General features: G+C 37.0%; 1 pseudogene; it reads right to left on the bottom strand.

The window, feature by feature from the left end:
- Positions 1-7,842: 7,842 nt before the first annotated feature.
- LOC101538492 (proline-rich protein 3-like) lies at positions 7,843-11,948 on the bottom strand (annotated as a pseudogene).
- Positions 11,949-16,271: the final 4,323 nt, after the last annotated feature.

The raw sequence follows: 16,271 nt of genomic DNA on the forward strand, positions 1-16,271 counted from the left end.
TATGCAACCAGACACAAGAGCAGTGAAGATGAGTAGACGTCTACAACAAGTGCACAACAAAATTTCCAAGTTCATCTCCTATAATTTCTGAGTGGACCGCAAACCTAACAACGATTACTTATAGAGCCTAGGAGCATGTACTACTCACATTGGCCAAATCTGGGCCACACACAACCTTTAGAACATGGAGACAGTTAGCTCATCCAAATAAATTAGACAGTGGGGCCAGAGTGATAGTACAGCATATAGAGCATTTGCCTTGCATGCCACTGACTGAGGTTCTATACTCAGCATCCCAAATAGTCCCCTAAGCCCCACCAGGAGTGATCCCTGAAAACAGATCCAGGAGTAAGTAAGTCATGAATATAGCTGAGTGTGCACAACCCTCGCCCCTAAATCAGTTGAACTGAGAGTTTATTAAATATGTTCATTCATCTGTGAGATAGCATGTAGTTCTTACCAGAAGTGAGAATAATTGCTGTGCAAAAAAAATAAAATTATCAAGATCCCATATTTTTTTTCGTGTCTTTTGCTTTCCTATTATTTCCTTATTGCAAAGCCAGTAACAAGCTGAGTCTCATTCCCCTGACCCTGAAACAACCTCCAATGCAGCATCTTTGGGAAGGCCAAGTAGATAGAGGCTTCTAAAATCTCAGGGATAGGATGAATGGAGAGGTTACTGAGACTGCTCGAGAAATTTGACAATCAATGGGATGATGATGATGATGATGATGATGATGATGATGATGATGATGATGATGATGATGATGATGATTTCACTATGTAGTGCTAGGGTTTGAAGCCAAGTAGTCAACTGTGCAAGGCAAGCACCTTATCCACTGTCCTATCCCAGTGTGCCCAGGTTTATTCTTTTGATCATACTTTTAGTAGATTCAAGTGGTTTTAAACTTTAAACATTTATCTCCGATTTTACAAAAACAGTGTGTTAAAGTTCCCAAGTGACTGTCTTAAAAATGTTTTATTTTAATAAGTTATAAAAAAGTGCTTTAAATTTGTATTTGAAATCAGCAATTTTGTTTCAGAATATGGAAAGGATCCTAAACTCCAGTTCTTTAAAAAAAAAGTCAGTGTAATATTAGACAATCACTTAAGATGTCTTAGGTTCAGTGTTCTCATTTGCAAATGCAATTTTGTTCTCCCCATGCTTCTTTCAGAGGATTGTTGGCAAGATAAATAAAATTACACTATGTTTTTCAAACTGTAAACTATAATTACATTTCTTTACAAACTTTAGTTCTGAAACATATCTATATACTTCATATAATTATGTCTTTCTGCTTAAGTCACCTGACTCCTGGTTGCCTTTCCAAATAGTGTAGGTGATTTGAGTTATTCTTGAAGAAATAACAGTAGGAGAATGGGGAGTGAGGGAGATGAATAGTTATAACATTTCTGTTTGGCCTTCCCCTGTCTCCCTGGGGAACAGTCAGAGCATAGAGTAAGAAATAATTGGTAACATATTCCATAAGTAGCTATGAAGCAAAGATACAGTCATTCCATTATCCCCATTAGTCAGCCATCAAACATATCTGGTCCACTAGATCTTCTTGGGCAGAAACTGGTCCACAGTATTTGAGTTATTAGAAAATAATGGCCTCAGACTAGAATAATGTATTTCTCTTTACAGGGAAAGGAACATCGACCTTGATTCTTTCTGCTTACTCCCAAGGTTTCCAGTTCTTCCTTTGAAGAAAAGAATTTCAAAAGGAGAAATAGCAAAGTCAAATATTCAGAAAATATGAGGGGAGAGAAAGAGAAAAAGAGATATTCAAGAGAAAACATGGATTTCTCTTGAGGGGAGAGAACCAGAATGGGGACCATCATGTTTGCTTTTGCAAAGTTGATGCAACATTTTTTTCCCCAAACTGGGCCCACATGAACTTTCTATACAGGCAAGAGCTTTCTGATTTGGTGTCATCAATGGGAGGAATTGAAATTTATGGTGGTATTTTTTATTTTCTTAGTGGAATGATAGAGCTTTCCTCTCAGATGGTCCGGACTTCCTTGGACTTTAGTTTCTGCATCTTCAATAGGTTTCTATCCTTCATCCTCTAGTCACCAGAATAACTTCTTTAATCCAGTCTTGGTTTTCTTACTTTTGAAACTCATTGATGGAGTCTGGGAGTGGCATGTTCATAAATGCTTCATTTTCATATATTTTATTATTCCTTATTTATATACATGGAGGAATAAATGTTTAATGTTATCAATTTCTTATATTTCTTTGGGGACCAGGCATACCCAGCAGTGCTCAGAGATTACTCCTGGTTCTGAGTTCAGAGATAATTTCTGATGGGTCTTGGGCTCTATATAGGGTTCTAGGACTTACTCTGCATTAACAGTATGCAAGGCAAGTGGACAAGTGCCAACTTGGCTGCACTCTCTGACCCTGTTACTTATATTACAAAGAAAATTTAATTATAAATTTTTCTTGCAAACTTTTATAATAATTTTAAGAATAATATAGCTTTATAGAATTTTTAGATTCCATAGATTATAATAAAATTCATTTTTATAATTTGAATTTATAATTTTATAAATTTCATAAGAATTTTGTAGGATTTCCAATAGTTGTTTTATTGCTTGTTAGTCATAGATTAATCATAATTTAGTCATACTTATTTCATTTTCTGAAAACCTTTTAATCATTTTGTTGATGTCTAGGTGGCTAGTAAAGTACTGGATAAATTATATATAACTCTTAAAAAAATTTAAAAATAAGGGTCTGGAACAAGAGTACAGCGGGTACTTTTAAAAATTTTACTTTTAAAAATAAATTTTATATCACAAGTAGGGCACTTGTCTTGCACGCAGCCGACCCAGGTTCGATTCCCAGCATCCCATATGGCCCCCTTGAGCACCGCCAGGAGTAATTTCTGAGGGTAAAGTCAGGAGTAATCCCTGTGCATCGCCGGGTATGACACAAAAAGCAAAAAAAAATTTTAAAAACATTTAAAAATAAGTATTATTTTCTGCATAGTTATAATGTAAATACAAAATCATTAATTTGTTTACAGGCTATTCACAGCCAAACAATAGATACAACAGAGTAGACACATAGGGTATGATTTCAAAGTCACCTTTATTTTCTTCTCGACTGTTTAAAAAATGATATATGGTGGAAATAATTCTTCTGTGTTCATGGTTCATCTATTGGTAATATTTAATTGCTCTTAAGTAGTACAAAAGTTTGTAGTCTCACTTTGTCACAACATATTATAAATTCACTAACTATATGGATCTATATATCCTTAGAAAATGTACCTTTGAACTTGATCAAAATTGAAGGTTTCTATCCCTTTGGTAAGATAAGAATTTTATCTTCTTTCCTTTTCCCATTTCCTTTAGCTCTCCATCCATGCAACTCTTTTTCCACCTTTGCAGAATTAAAGATGAAAGGTAATTCAGCACATAGGAAGAAGAAGGACAAAGAGAGAAAGAAATCAAGGGATGCAGCAAAAAGAAGTGGATGGAAATGATTGGAGCAGGGTTGGGAAAGCAGAGGTCAAAGGCTTCAAACACACCTGTGGTCTAGCTATATATCCAAATAGCAGTTAGCAACACTGAAAACATGAGATCCAAACCACAACAACCAAACTTTATAATGTGTTTGTCAGGGAAGCAGGTTGGTTGGGGAAAGGGGATGTTGTGGACAGTGATGGAGGGAAGTTGACACTGGTGCTAGAACATTCTATTCTTAAAACTCAACTATAAATAACTTAATAAATCATGTTGCCTTAGTAAAAGGTAAAAATTAATGGTTGGAGTGATACACTCCAACACAAGTACAGCAAGAAGAGGCCAACCAGGATTTATTTCCCAGCCTCCCATCTGGTCCCCTGAGCCTGCCAGGAGAGAACCCTGAGGTCAGAGACAGGAGACAACTTTTAGAACCACTGGATGCAACCCAAAAAACAAAACCAAACAAAACCCAAACAATAAAACTTTTAAAAATTAAGTTTATATCTCAAGTAGATATTTAGAATTGGTCTTTCTTTCAATAGTGACCTCTTTATATTCTTTGAAAACATTTGACTAGCCTTCCTTTCTCAATGAGTGCAAATCCTTCCCCCTCACACTTGATCCCCTGCCAAAAATTCAAAAAAAAAAAAAAAGCCCATCCCTCTATTTCTGGTCTCCTGCCAATCCATTTTATACAGATTGTTTGTTCACAATTCATTACGTTTTCAACTTGGTTCCAGATTGACTCTTTTCATCATGTGGAACACCTTGTATTAACCATTTCTGGAAATTTCCATCTCAATGTAAAAATAATCTCTCTTGTGTTTTGCCAAAGCAGCACTTGCAAAACACTATTTTGGATTTCACTGTGCCCTATGTCTGCTTAAATGTTGGAACTTGCATCTGCCCCCATTGATGCCGTTTAAGTCCTTATCTCATGACAAAATTATCTTCTTAGTTTTGTGTTGGTGGAAGATTTTTATTTTAATTTTTTGGAGAGATAGCCTAGCAGATAGGGCATTTGCCTTGCACGAAGGCGACCTGGGTTCAATTCCTCCACCCCTCTCAGAGAGCCCAGCAAGCTACCGAGAGTATCTTGCCCGCACGACAAAGCCTGGCAAGCTACCCATGGTATACTCGATATGACAAATACACTAACAACAAGTCTCAGAATGGTGCCAGCTCGAGCAAATTGATGAGCAATGGGATGACAGTGACAGTGACATTGTTTGGGGGCCACACCTGGTAATGCTCAGAGCTAATGTCTGGCTCTGTGCTCACTCCTGATAGGCTGGGTAGGACATAAGTGGTGCCAGAAATTGAATCAGGGTCCACTGTGCACAATGCAAGAGCCTTACATGCTGTACTATCATTCTGCCCCCTCGATGTTTTATGGACTAATCAAAAGTTTCAAACATTACTCTTCAAAAATCCCTGTAATATCTACAGAATAAATTATGTCCCTCTAAGGAGGATGAGGGGTTGTGAAAGTTCTCATATATCTACATTCAGACATTGAGGTATGGGTATCTGGAGATATCTGTGGAATACAGCTTTGTGTTTCCCATTTCCTGGTTTCTGGTTACAACTTCCAATTGGGACATCCTGATTTATCTCTTCTTTTTCTATTTGTCTCTAACACTGTATCACTGTATCACTGTCCTCCAGTAACATCTCTGTTGTGAGACGCTGCTGTTTTGGGCATATCAAATAAGCCACATGTAGCTTGCCAGGCTCTGCTGTGCAGGCAGGATACTCTTGGGAGCTTGCCAGACTCTCCTAGAGGGACAAAGGAGTCAATCCCAGGTCAGCTGTGTTCAAGGCAAACTTTCTACCTGCTGCACTCAAGTGAAAAAATTTATTTATTCACTGCATTTATTACTAATATTAAAACATAAAAAAGGAAAAAAAAATATTCTTAGTTTTCCAACAGATCTTATCTTTCTATTACCCATACAATTGCTGAGCCATTTCCTCAGATCCAGTTCAAAACTGAACCTATTTACTGCTATTTTCCCAGAAAACAACTGGTGACAGGAATTAGGGGGTAGAAGTTGGAGTGGGTAATGGTGCAGTTCAAGTTCCACAGAAGTTAAACCCAATGGAGCGTCACAAAATTCAAGTGCAAGGGCTAGTGGCCTCAAAATTGTAAAAAAAAACATCTGCCAGGGAGCAGCTGGAGGAGAGCCCCAGCAGCTCTCCCCATCAGCCATGCCTGGGTTCAAGGGGTCAGTCCTGGGCCCCTCGCCCAGCCCGAGTGGCCCAGGCCATGGGGCAGACAGAAGTGGAAACGAGGGCCAAGTTGGGTGATTGATATGTTGCCATTTATTCCATTCTCTTCACATTCCTGTTCCAGTCTCTCTGAGCTCCCCATTTTTCCTTTCTCCTCTTTCTCCCCCAGAACTCTTCTTCCCTAGATCCTCTTTCCTTTATCCCATCTCTCTTGATTCTGCTCCACTCCCACTAGTCTCTCCACCCCTACTTGTCTCTCTCCACCTTGCCCTTTGGGCTACACACAGGTGTAGAAAAATCAACACAAAAAAGCCCTTTCTGAGGGTGAAACAGGTTCAAAGTGAACACCACCTAGAAGTATTCCAAAGCCCTCCCTGACTGCCTGCAGGAAAAACTCTTAAGGTGTTTTTCTCCTTTCCTCAGTCCAAAAACTCAATCGACATCTTAATACAAGTTATTTTTGTATGGACACAGTAAGAGATACATTGAGGCTTGTAGGGCAGCTCTCCTGGGAACATCTTGCCACAGACTCAGACTACAGAGTCAGACACTCAGGCCAGATTAATCATTCCTAATCCTAGCAGGGTCCTAATGTAGCTATTACTTTTTGGATCATGACAGCATTTGTCCATGACCAAGCTCTTAACTTGTAGTTAAGCATTAGGAACTTTGGCCAGGCCCATCTCGATGCCAGGGTAACAAATAACTCACCGCTTGCTGTGGGTCTGTCCCATCCCTTGTTGGGACCCTGCCTTTTGGGGAAGCTAGGAAGTAAGGGCAGCTGAGGCTGAGGCTTAGGTCGAGAGAACAGATGCCCAGAAGAAAAATATCACGTAGAGTCAAATGACTCCCAGGTTACAAAAGCATAGTGTTTACTACTATCTTCCTGTGCCCATACAAAAGGACATTGCTCTGAATAAACTATACAAAGGACCAAGGAAAAGAGAAAAACAATATTTACAAGTCAACAAAGAACAAAGAAAGAAGTCACAAAATAAACACAGGGGAAAGGGAGCACTGATACGGAATAATCCAATAAACCTAAACTACCTGAGGCTATGTTATCCTACACAAAATGACAAAGTCTAACTGAAATGAGTTGGAGAGGAGAGAGTTCAGGTCAATTGGAAACTTTAGAGAACATTTTATTGGGTCTGTGTCAAACCCAATACGATTACTCTGGAAGAGGGAGTTTGGAGTGAGCATGGATGCAGTCCTATGGAAAGTTTCACAATTCTCTCATACTTGGAGGTAGGACAAGTCTGGAAGGCATCAAAGATCTTACTCATTTTGGCAGTGATGAGTAAGACCACAATGCTGGGGAATCATGTTACTGACCCTAAAACAAAGAAATTTGAAAATGTGGAACAGTGACCTTCCATGCCGTGACTCTGTCTCAATCAACCAGACATGCTCCCAGACAAAACAACTTACTGACCACCACAGAGCAGCTGACAGCATTTGGGCTTGAGAGCATCACATACAAAGGCCTTCATAAGCTTCACAAGTAGCTAGATGAAAGAATCATAGAAAACTGCTCAAGGGCTTACAGAAATTGATGGTGGTACTGAGGACTGGGGGCTGGAGCGATAGCACAGCGGTAGGGCGTTCGCCTTTCACGCGGCTGACCCATGTTTGATTCCTCTGCCCCTCTTGGAGTGCCTGGCAAGCTACCGAGAGTATCGCGCCCACATGGCAGAGCCTGGCAAGCTATCTGTGGAGTATTGGATATGCCAGAAACAGTAACAATAAGTCTCACAATGAGAGACGTTACTGGTGCCTGCTTGAACAAATCGATGAGCAACGGGATGACAGTGACAGTGACAGTGACTGAGGACTGGGTGGATAGATGCACAGGAAACAGCACCTAAATTGTTAACTGTTCAGCACTCATCTGACAGTGAGGAAGAGATGTAGGAGGTAGTCAAAGGGAACAAAGATGGGATTCAATGGAAAGTCGCTGGATGATAGATCAGAAGAACAATGTATCAGTGATAAAACAAATTCTGAGTAGGGGTGAATATATAGGGGTATTGGATGAAACAGCTTTAAAATCTCCCATCACAGGGAGATATATGGCTGCCAGATCAAAGAGTGCTCCTTCAGCCGGCATGGGAAGGCACAGCCTCAAAGAGATGCTCCATCGATGCCTATGTGGTAGAAGGCACATCAAATCTTGTATCTACTATGGCCCTGTGTGTGCAAACTGTCGGCAGACAGGGAGGCCAGATTTGTTTTCTGTAACTTGGGCTCCATCCTTGTGTGGGCAGGTATTTTTTATAAGAAACCAGCTTTTGAACCTTTGGGGGTTTCTCTGTTCTTTGTGAGAGTCACCCCAGGAGCAACTCCCATGGCCTGGTCTAAGAAAAGGAGGTTGAGCGTTAACCTCCCCATCAACCGTAACAATATGGACCAGTCATGGAACCCAAGTCCCCCACAAACTGGGTCTCTGTCCGAGGGAGGATGTGGTGTCCACACTCAGCAGTTGTGGAATTACTGGTCTTGATTCTGGACGAACTCCGTGTAGAACTGACTTGGAGTTGCCAGGCTTTCCACTGGCCATGTGGGGTGCGCCCAGAAGGCTGGGTGGCCCAATGGGGCTTCCATCTTCCTTGTTGCCAGACTTTTCCTGCTCTTGTGCATTGGAATCTGTTGGTGCAGGACTGTTGTTGATTCTGCCTCTTCACTTTGACATTGCAGTTGCAGCAATGGCTGCAGTGAGATTTGGAGGTTCACAAATTCTTGTTAACCAACACTCACATTCTCTCCAAATACTTCATCACATAATGCTGCATATGAGTAAAGTTCCACCTATTCATTTTATTCTCTACTTTCCCTAAATTCTAATGAATGTTTTCTAGGAATCTCCCAAAAGTGCTCAGGTGGTCTGAAACCTCCCTCCCTGCACCCCTCTGACCCCCTGTACCAGCAATTCTCAGTCAACTGAACCAGCAGTTTTTCTGTGAGTGTGAAGATGCAGTGCAGGTCAAGTGCTGCTGTGTTGGGGATTATCCAGGTAGCTCTGGTAGGGCTCAGGACTTTCCAGGGCCCCTGGCAGGGCTTGGAATACCATGTGGTATTTGGTATTGAACAAAGTCAGGTCTCTTGACTGAATTTTCTACTAGTAAAATTCATCATACACTCCAACAATTTATTCTTGCAGATATCCTTTGTTTGACTCATGCCCTTGTTCAGTAATTGGACCAGTACTATTTTTTTATATCATCACTGAAAAACAATATTATATAAAAATAACTGCATTACATAAAGTGGCAAGAACACGTTTTCTTTTCTAATTAGAATTTTGAAATTCAAATTTACAAGCTTTTATTTGTGACTTTAACAACAAATAGGAATTAAAAAATTAGCCCTTTATTTTTTAAAATCAGTACTAACAGTTCACAACTAATTGGTAAAGAGCCCTGAATAACAAGTAGAAACTTGGTGAGTAAGAAACGGCCTTAATCATAAATTAATGCTCTATCTCCTAAAATATAACTCCAGTCCTCAGATTCTTACATATGTAAACTAAAACATTAAACAAGTTCTTAATTGCTTTTATAACCCAGTCAGAAAAGATCATACCAAGAAAGAAACCCTATTTTATTATTTTTATTAGTGACATATTCTTTGTCATAGACACACACTTGCTACAGAGGAATATTTAAATTGCTTTTAGCAGTGTCAATCCTATAACTTTGTGTGCCACCACAAAATAGAAATCTAGATGGTAAAAAAGTATGGAAAGACTCTATTCTTAAAACTAAAACTAAGAGAAAGCACATAAAGCTAAGGGAAATAAATGAGGTAGCAAAGAAAAATTGTGTGCCGTGCCTTTTTCATAAATTGAAACCATTGTATTATATAATGTATCTTATCTAATCTTATTTTCATGACCTTTTAAATATGGAGGTCTAATGTAGGCAATATCAAAGGCATTGTTAGTATCTTAAATAACACATTTTGTCTTAAGCATTAGCAAAAGCAAAGTCTAGCATTGGGCAAGAGCAAATACAATGATATTTCAAATTGAGTATAAGAGTTTCAAGTGGTAGAACTAATATTGCTTTCTAAAAGCTATCACATATCTGCTAATGTTTTCCTTGAGCACTTGCAAATTAAAAGCTTTCTTTAATATAGTGCTATTTCATTTATGCATTTTACAGTTATAACAATCACAGTAATAATCCAAATGACTTAGAGAAAAAGAATATTTACTAAGTAGCCTCAATTTATAGTTTATTCTTATGTGATGGCTCACTTGGTACTAAAAAAAACTACTTAGGTTTCTTTTGTCTACCAAGAAACAAAAATTTTATATCTAATCATAGAAAAATCAGCTTCAATCATTTGATTCAAGGGATGGAATACCCATTCATAATTGGATCAGTCAAAAAAAAGAGTTTATTTTCCCACAGAATTAAAAAGTCTGAGAGATAGTATAACTTCAGGCATACCTGATTCAGATAATCAAATGAAATCACCTTGTTCCAATTCCTCTTCCTGATGTCCCCTTTGCTTTCTTTGTTATTGGCCCAGTGTCAGATTTTTTGTGATATACATGGTAGATTGCTAGGTTCCAGAACTTACAATATAAAATCTGACACTGGGCTAATTGGATAGTACAGGAAGGAAGGCACTTGCATTGCACAACTGACCTGAGTTTGATTCTTAGCACCACATGTAGACTGAGCACTATCAGGATTGAGTGCTGAACAGAGATCCAGAGATGCAGGAGTAAGTCCTACACATGACCAGGCGTAGCCCCCAAACAAAAATAGAAACAATTTGTACGTAATGCTTTCAACCTAAAATATAAAAAATGCCCCTAAGTTCCTAAATATCTAGGTATATAATATAGCAGAAGAAAAATGAATAAAAATATGCTAAATCATAGTCTTGGTATTATTATATATATAACAAAATATATAGTATAAAATCTTCTTGAATATCTGTGATATAGGCATACTAATTTTTCTTAACACTACAGGGTAGCTTCAAATAAGCATCACAGGTTAGTTAAATTATAAAGGAAGGCTAAATATGGTATTGAGGGTTATAGAATTAGTAAATATTTGAACTGGTATTTCACTCAAGGATTGTCTTTACCAGGATATGTTCACATCAAAGAGATTTTAATATACATATTCTAAGTGCCATAAGAAATGCAAAAGTGAAAGCATCATTTGGAGAAGAAAGTCAGGTAGTGAAGACATTTCCTAAGAGTATACTCTTCAGCAGACTTAAGAAGGTATTAAGAGCGATGGGAGAGATGCTGTGACATAGAAAAAAGCATAACATAAGAAAATAGTCTCAGAACATTTAGTCTGGGCCATAGAAGATATTGCTTCATTGATTTATCTCTTTGGGACAAATGTTCTTGCCTGAATTGATGGAAATGGGATTTTCTCTACAGATACCTTTGAGCCATAGTCTGAGATGCAGAAATATTTCTTGCTAGAACTGGCTCTACCAGCATGCTTGAATGAGCAGAATTATTCCTCTAAGCTATCTGAAATGGAGCTGAGATACCAATAAGAAAATCATAACACAAGAATTAAAAAGAAAAACATTTATTCCATCCAACTAGTGCTTACATTAATCTGATTAATTAAAGCATGAATGAAAGCTATTTGCTTGTACATGTTGTGAAAGAGCAGTATTAAATTAGCTCCTCACCCTAGGAGAGACACACTGTGATTGTTGGATCTCATTCTGTTTTTAGATTCTTTTAAAAGCAAAAAAGCAACCAAAAAACTTTACCATATTTTCTGATGTTTTCAGATGTCAATTATGAAATTTGTCATCAGACAAACTTATATACACCAATAACATAAATGAAAGCATCTGTGAAAGCAGTATCTTATAGCTTCAAAGATATTTTAGAGTGGTTTAGTTCTTTTGTTTTATCTAACCTTGCTCAAAATATTTTATTAACTGGTATCTTTTCAATTTTGAACTCTTGCATTTATAATTGAATTTTAGCAGGGATAAATTATTTTTTTAAAATCTATTCTAAAGAATGTTACTTTAAGATTTCTTTAAATATTCAAGAAGATTAACAACTCCTTAGTTTGTTCTTAAGAACAAAACTGCTCAGAAATAGTTTTGTGCTCAGCATTTAATTTTGTCATAGTCTGTCTTCAACCTTTTAATATCTGCTGAAAGCTACCTTGTTGATTATGTTTGAAGAGTTTAGCATTACTCTCTGCCATCATGAGTAAGTCTTCCATGGGGCAAAGGTATAGAAAGAGTTTTAGTTTCATAAATGTTAAGGTGAAAGTGTTAGGAGTACATATGAAAAATAAAAGTTATATTGTATATATTTTACAATATATAATATAATGAACAAGTTATAATAATATATAGATATATATTAATGTATAATATACAACAATCTTCACACTTTTCTTTAAGAAAACTTTCTTGTCTAATTTTTAGTGGATTATTCATAACAAGCAATACAAAATAAATTATTTTCATTCTGCTTGGGGCAGAGTCTGGGGTTCAGGATGGAAATATGGTGGTCAGGAGGTATAATGGTGGGATTGGTGTTTGACTACTAAATGTAATAAAATATTATGAATAATTTTCACTGTCACTGTCATCCTGTTGCTCATAGATTTGCTCAAGCGGGCACCAGTAACGTCTCCATTGTGAGACTTGCTGTTACTGTTTTGGCATATTGAATACGCCACAGGTAGCTTCCCAGGATGTACCATGCAGGCGAGATACTCCCAGTAGCTTGCTGGTCTCTCTAAGAGGAGTGGAGCAATCAAACCTCGGTCAATTTTAGAAAAATAAAACTAAAATTTAGAAAATAAAAATTAATTTAAATTAAATTTGATTTTAAGTAATTTATTTTGGCAATGAGTGGCATAAAGATAAAATATTTGACTATGAAGCATCTTGATAATAAAAGAAATATGCATGAAAATAGTTTAAGTAAAACTTCAGGTTACATTTAAATGATGTTTATTTGAAAATCAGACCAGTGTAGGTAAAAGAAGGAGGATGAAGTTTAAATTGTTAACTAAAGTATTTTGATGAATTTAAATGATATTTGACCAAGTGGTAAATTCATAGACCCTAAATTCAGCAGTAGTCAATACAAAAGTACAAAGTGAGTGTGGTGGTTATTTTCTTGTATTCATAGAAAGCTACATATACATATATGTTTAATATAATAGTTTTGTGTTATATAATATTTTTTGTGTTTTTCCATGGAAAACACTCTTAAGTTTGTCATTGCTTTTAAGCTCCAATGTTAACTCTGTTCTCTGTTATATATGTTATACTTGATTATATTATAAAAAATATCTTGCTCTAAGCTAATCTTGGTTTCATTTTCCTTCTCATATATAGAAAAGTGAGTGATTTGAAGTATATATTTTCCCTTGTTTATTTCTGCATCACTAGCACCTAACAAGGCCTTTCTGATAAATGCTTATTGTTGTTTTATCAAATTGAATGGATGAACACAGTGATCTGGATGTGTTAAGACATTTTAGATTGCCTCTATTTGAAGAGACAGGACAGGTTTGAATATTTTGTTCTAGCTCTTCAGCTCATATGACAAAACAAAACATCTAGAGGTGCAAAAGAGGTGGAGGAGAGCCCAGGAGCTATTTGCTAGAGGGAAATATTTCTCTAATCTTGTGCTTCTGCCCAAAGTGTTAATAACATTTTGTTCAGCACCCACACTGTCTATTTCATTCCAGCTGGGATTCTCCTGATTAACAGTCTGCCCTTTGTATTTCCAGAGACAGACTATGAGAAGCCACAATGAAAAAAATTAAATAAATACGATATTTCAGTCTCATGGTATTTTACAGCAATGTTGAGGGAGAAAAACAAGCTCAAAGGTTCTCTTGGGAGTGTAATTTAGCACATTTTACTTTGATAATTTCAAAATAATTCTGTAGCAGTTTATTCTTTTGTTTTGGTTTGTCCGGTGGCCACATCCAATAGTGCTCAGAACTTATACCTGGCTCTGCAGTCAGGAATCACTTCTGGTGGACTTATGGGACCATATGGGGTACCAGGAATCAAATCTTGGTCATCTACATGCAAGGCAAGAACCCTATCCACTGTACAATCACTCTGTCACAAACTTTATACTTAAAAAATACCCTCACAAGCATTTTAAAAAACATTTTACTGATTCTTATGGCAATGTTATAAAGTTATAATAGTTAATTTGCCTGGCTGAAGGAACTATAATACTTCATCTAAAATAATGGAGAAGAGAATAATAAATTAGTTTAGAATGTTGCCAGGCTCTGCACAGGCTCTGAGATTTACAAGATTACTAAATTATCATGTTTGAAACCAAGATAATTCAGAGTGGTGATAACAATGTGAAGGAGCCAACAGAGATAGGAAACTGCATGTTATGGATGGTAGCATATAGTAAGAAATAAGATAATGGCATGTGGCAAGGGAAATGGAGATAGACCTGTAGAGGTAGAAGTCACATCACAGTGCTTATCATTCACAGAGATTGAGACTTCATCCTTCTAAGCAGTGAGACATTGAAAGATTTCCTACTCATGGACAGCTATAATTGTTCCTGTGCTTGTAAAATGTATTCAGAAAGCACAGCTGTTCATGACTGCTAAGGAATATGTAATTTTTTTTTCTTCTTAAAATATATGCTGAGCACAGATCTATTTCCATGGATTTCATGGATTCCATGGTACTACTCAAGGAGCAGCTTCGTTAGCAACCTGCGAACTCTGAACTTTCTATCTTCAAAAAAAAAAATACCACTTTGAATGAAAATATAACTTAATATTATTATAATCTTCCATATACCTTAAGTTGGACAAAAACATAATTTTCAACTAGTTGACCTTTGTAGCTTTTAACATATTAAACATGATATTCTTTACAAATAGAACACTATTTACTGTTTCTGATTAGACAGAAATCATAGTTGAACGCTGAGGGCAAAAGAATAATCAGAGTGGTAGAATGAAGAACCAGGAAAGAAACCTGAAATTATTGGCACATGCCAGAAAACCTGAACTTTGTTGTTGAAACCACAAATACCATTAAATTAGTTCTAGAAGAAAGATCCCACTCTTATATTTTAAGCCTTCTGTACTGGTACTCTGTTCTAAACTTGTAAGGTTGGATGATTCCTAATTAAAAAGTGCTAAAAATACTGACTGTAGCCTATGGATAATTTTTTAATGTGTGGGTAAAACATTTTTCTTCTTCAAAAAGTTTTTCTTTTATGCTTACTTCAAAACATATATAAATTTGGTAGCAGATACATACATTTATAAGAGCTATTGTGTCTTTTTCTCATTGGAATCTATGTTATACTGAGTTCCACATTATTTTTTTATTCCAGTAGAACTTCTGAAGTGAGGATGTGGAATTGGAATAGAAGTCTTACTGAAGATCATTTAATCCTTTCAGGAACAAGTGGCATATTTATGTCTAGGCTTTTATGACTGAATGGGCTTGATTGGCCAGTGATTTTCATAGAATATTCTATATCAGCCCCAGTAATGTTCCAAGGAATAAAAGATAATCCATAGTTTAATACATGTGTAGATTTATATATACACAGTGGGTAGGCCTTGCACATGGCTACCAGGGTCCAATTCCTCTGCCCCTCTCGGAGAGCCCGGCAAGCCACAGAGAGTATCTCACCCGCACGGCGGAGCCTGGCAAGGTACCCAAGCCATCCGTATTCGATATGCCAAAACAGTAACAACAAGTCTCACAATGGAGTCTTTACTGGTACCCTCTTGAGCAAATCGATGAACAACGGGATGACAGTGACAGTGACATCTATATGAAAAATATGTTGAAGTCTCATAATGCATCGTAGTGTGTTAAGTATCTTGAAGCATCCTTTGGTTAAAGAAAAATGTTGGTATTTTTAGTCCACTGTACCAGATCTTCACTGGGATAATATCATTTTAGGAGTGATGCATGATTTCTTCAAAGCTTTCGTGGACACTCCTATTATGATCTAGGTCTTTTTTTATAATAACTCACAGATTGGCTACTTCTCTACAATGTTTATTCATCCAAAAGACCACTTTCAGTTCATTTTTAGGACAAGAAAATATCCAAAAGGACCAAGTCAAGAGAGAATAACAAGCATACTCTACTGGGTTTGCTGGTGCTAGATGCTGGAGAAATGCTGCTTGACATTCAGGTGACAAAATAGTTCATTATGCCCTATGGTATTGCTAATTCTGGTACAATTTTTTCTGAGTGTTCACTCCTTAATGACATATGTTATCTCCAATGAGTCAGTCACTTGTTTTGACTTCAAAAATACCTTCCTCAGAACTATTATATTAGCTTTAAATCACTGGTATATGTACATATACTACATAATGAGCATGGGCCAAAGGAAAGATGTGCAGTTCCACCTCTTATCTCTAGTAACATACCAGAGATTACTTTGCCCACTAGAAAGTGAACTGGGGACACTCATTGAATTTTCCATACTTTACCTTTCTCTATCCATTTCATTCATAAAACAATAAGCATTGTATAGGACAGATAGCTACATGGTTTTATTTTCG

Source organism: Sorex araneus, chromosome X (assembly GCF_027595985.1).
Source record: "Sorex araneus isolate mSorAra2 chromosome X, mSorAra2.pri, whole genome shotgun sequence".
In the NCBI taxonomy this organism is placed as follows: domain Eukaryota; kingdom Metazoa; phylum Chordata; class Mammalia; order Eulipotyphla; family Soricidae; genus Sorex; species Sorex araneus.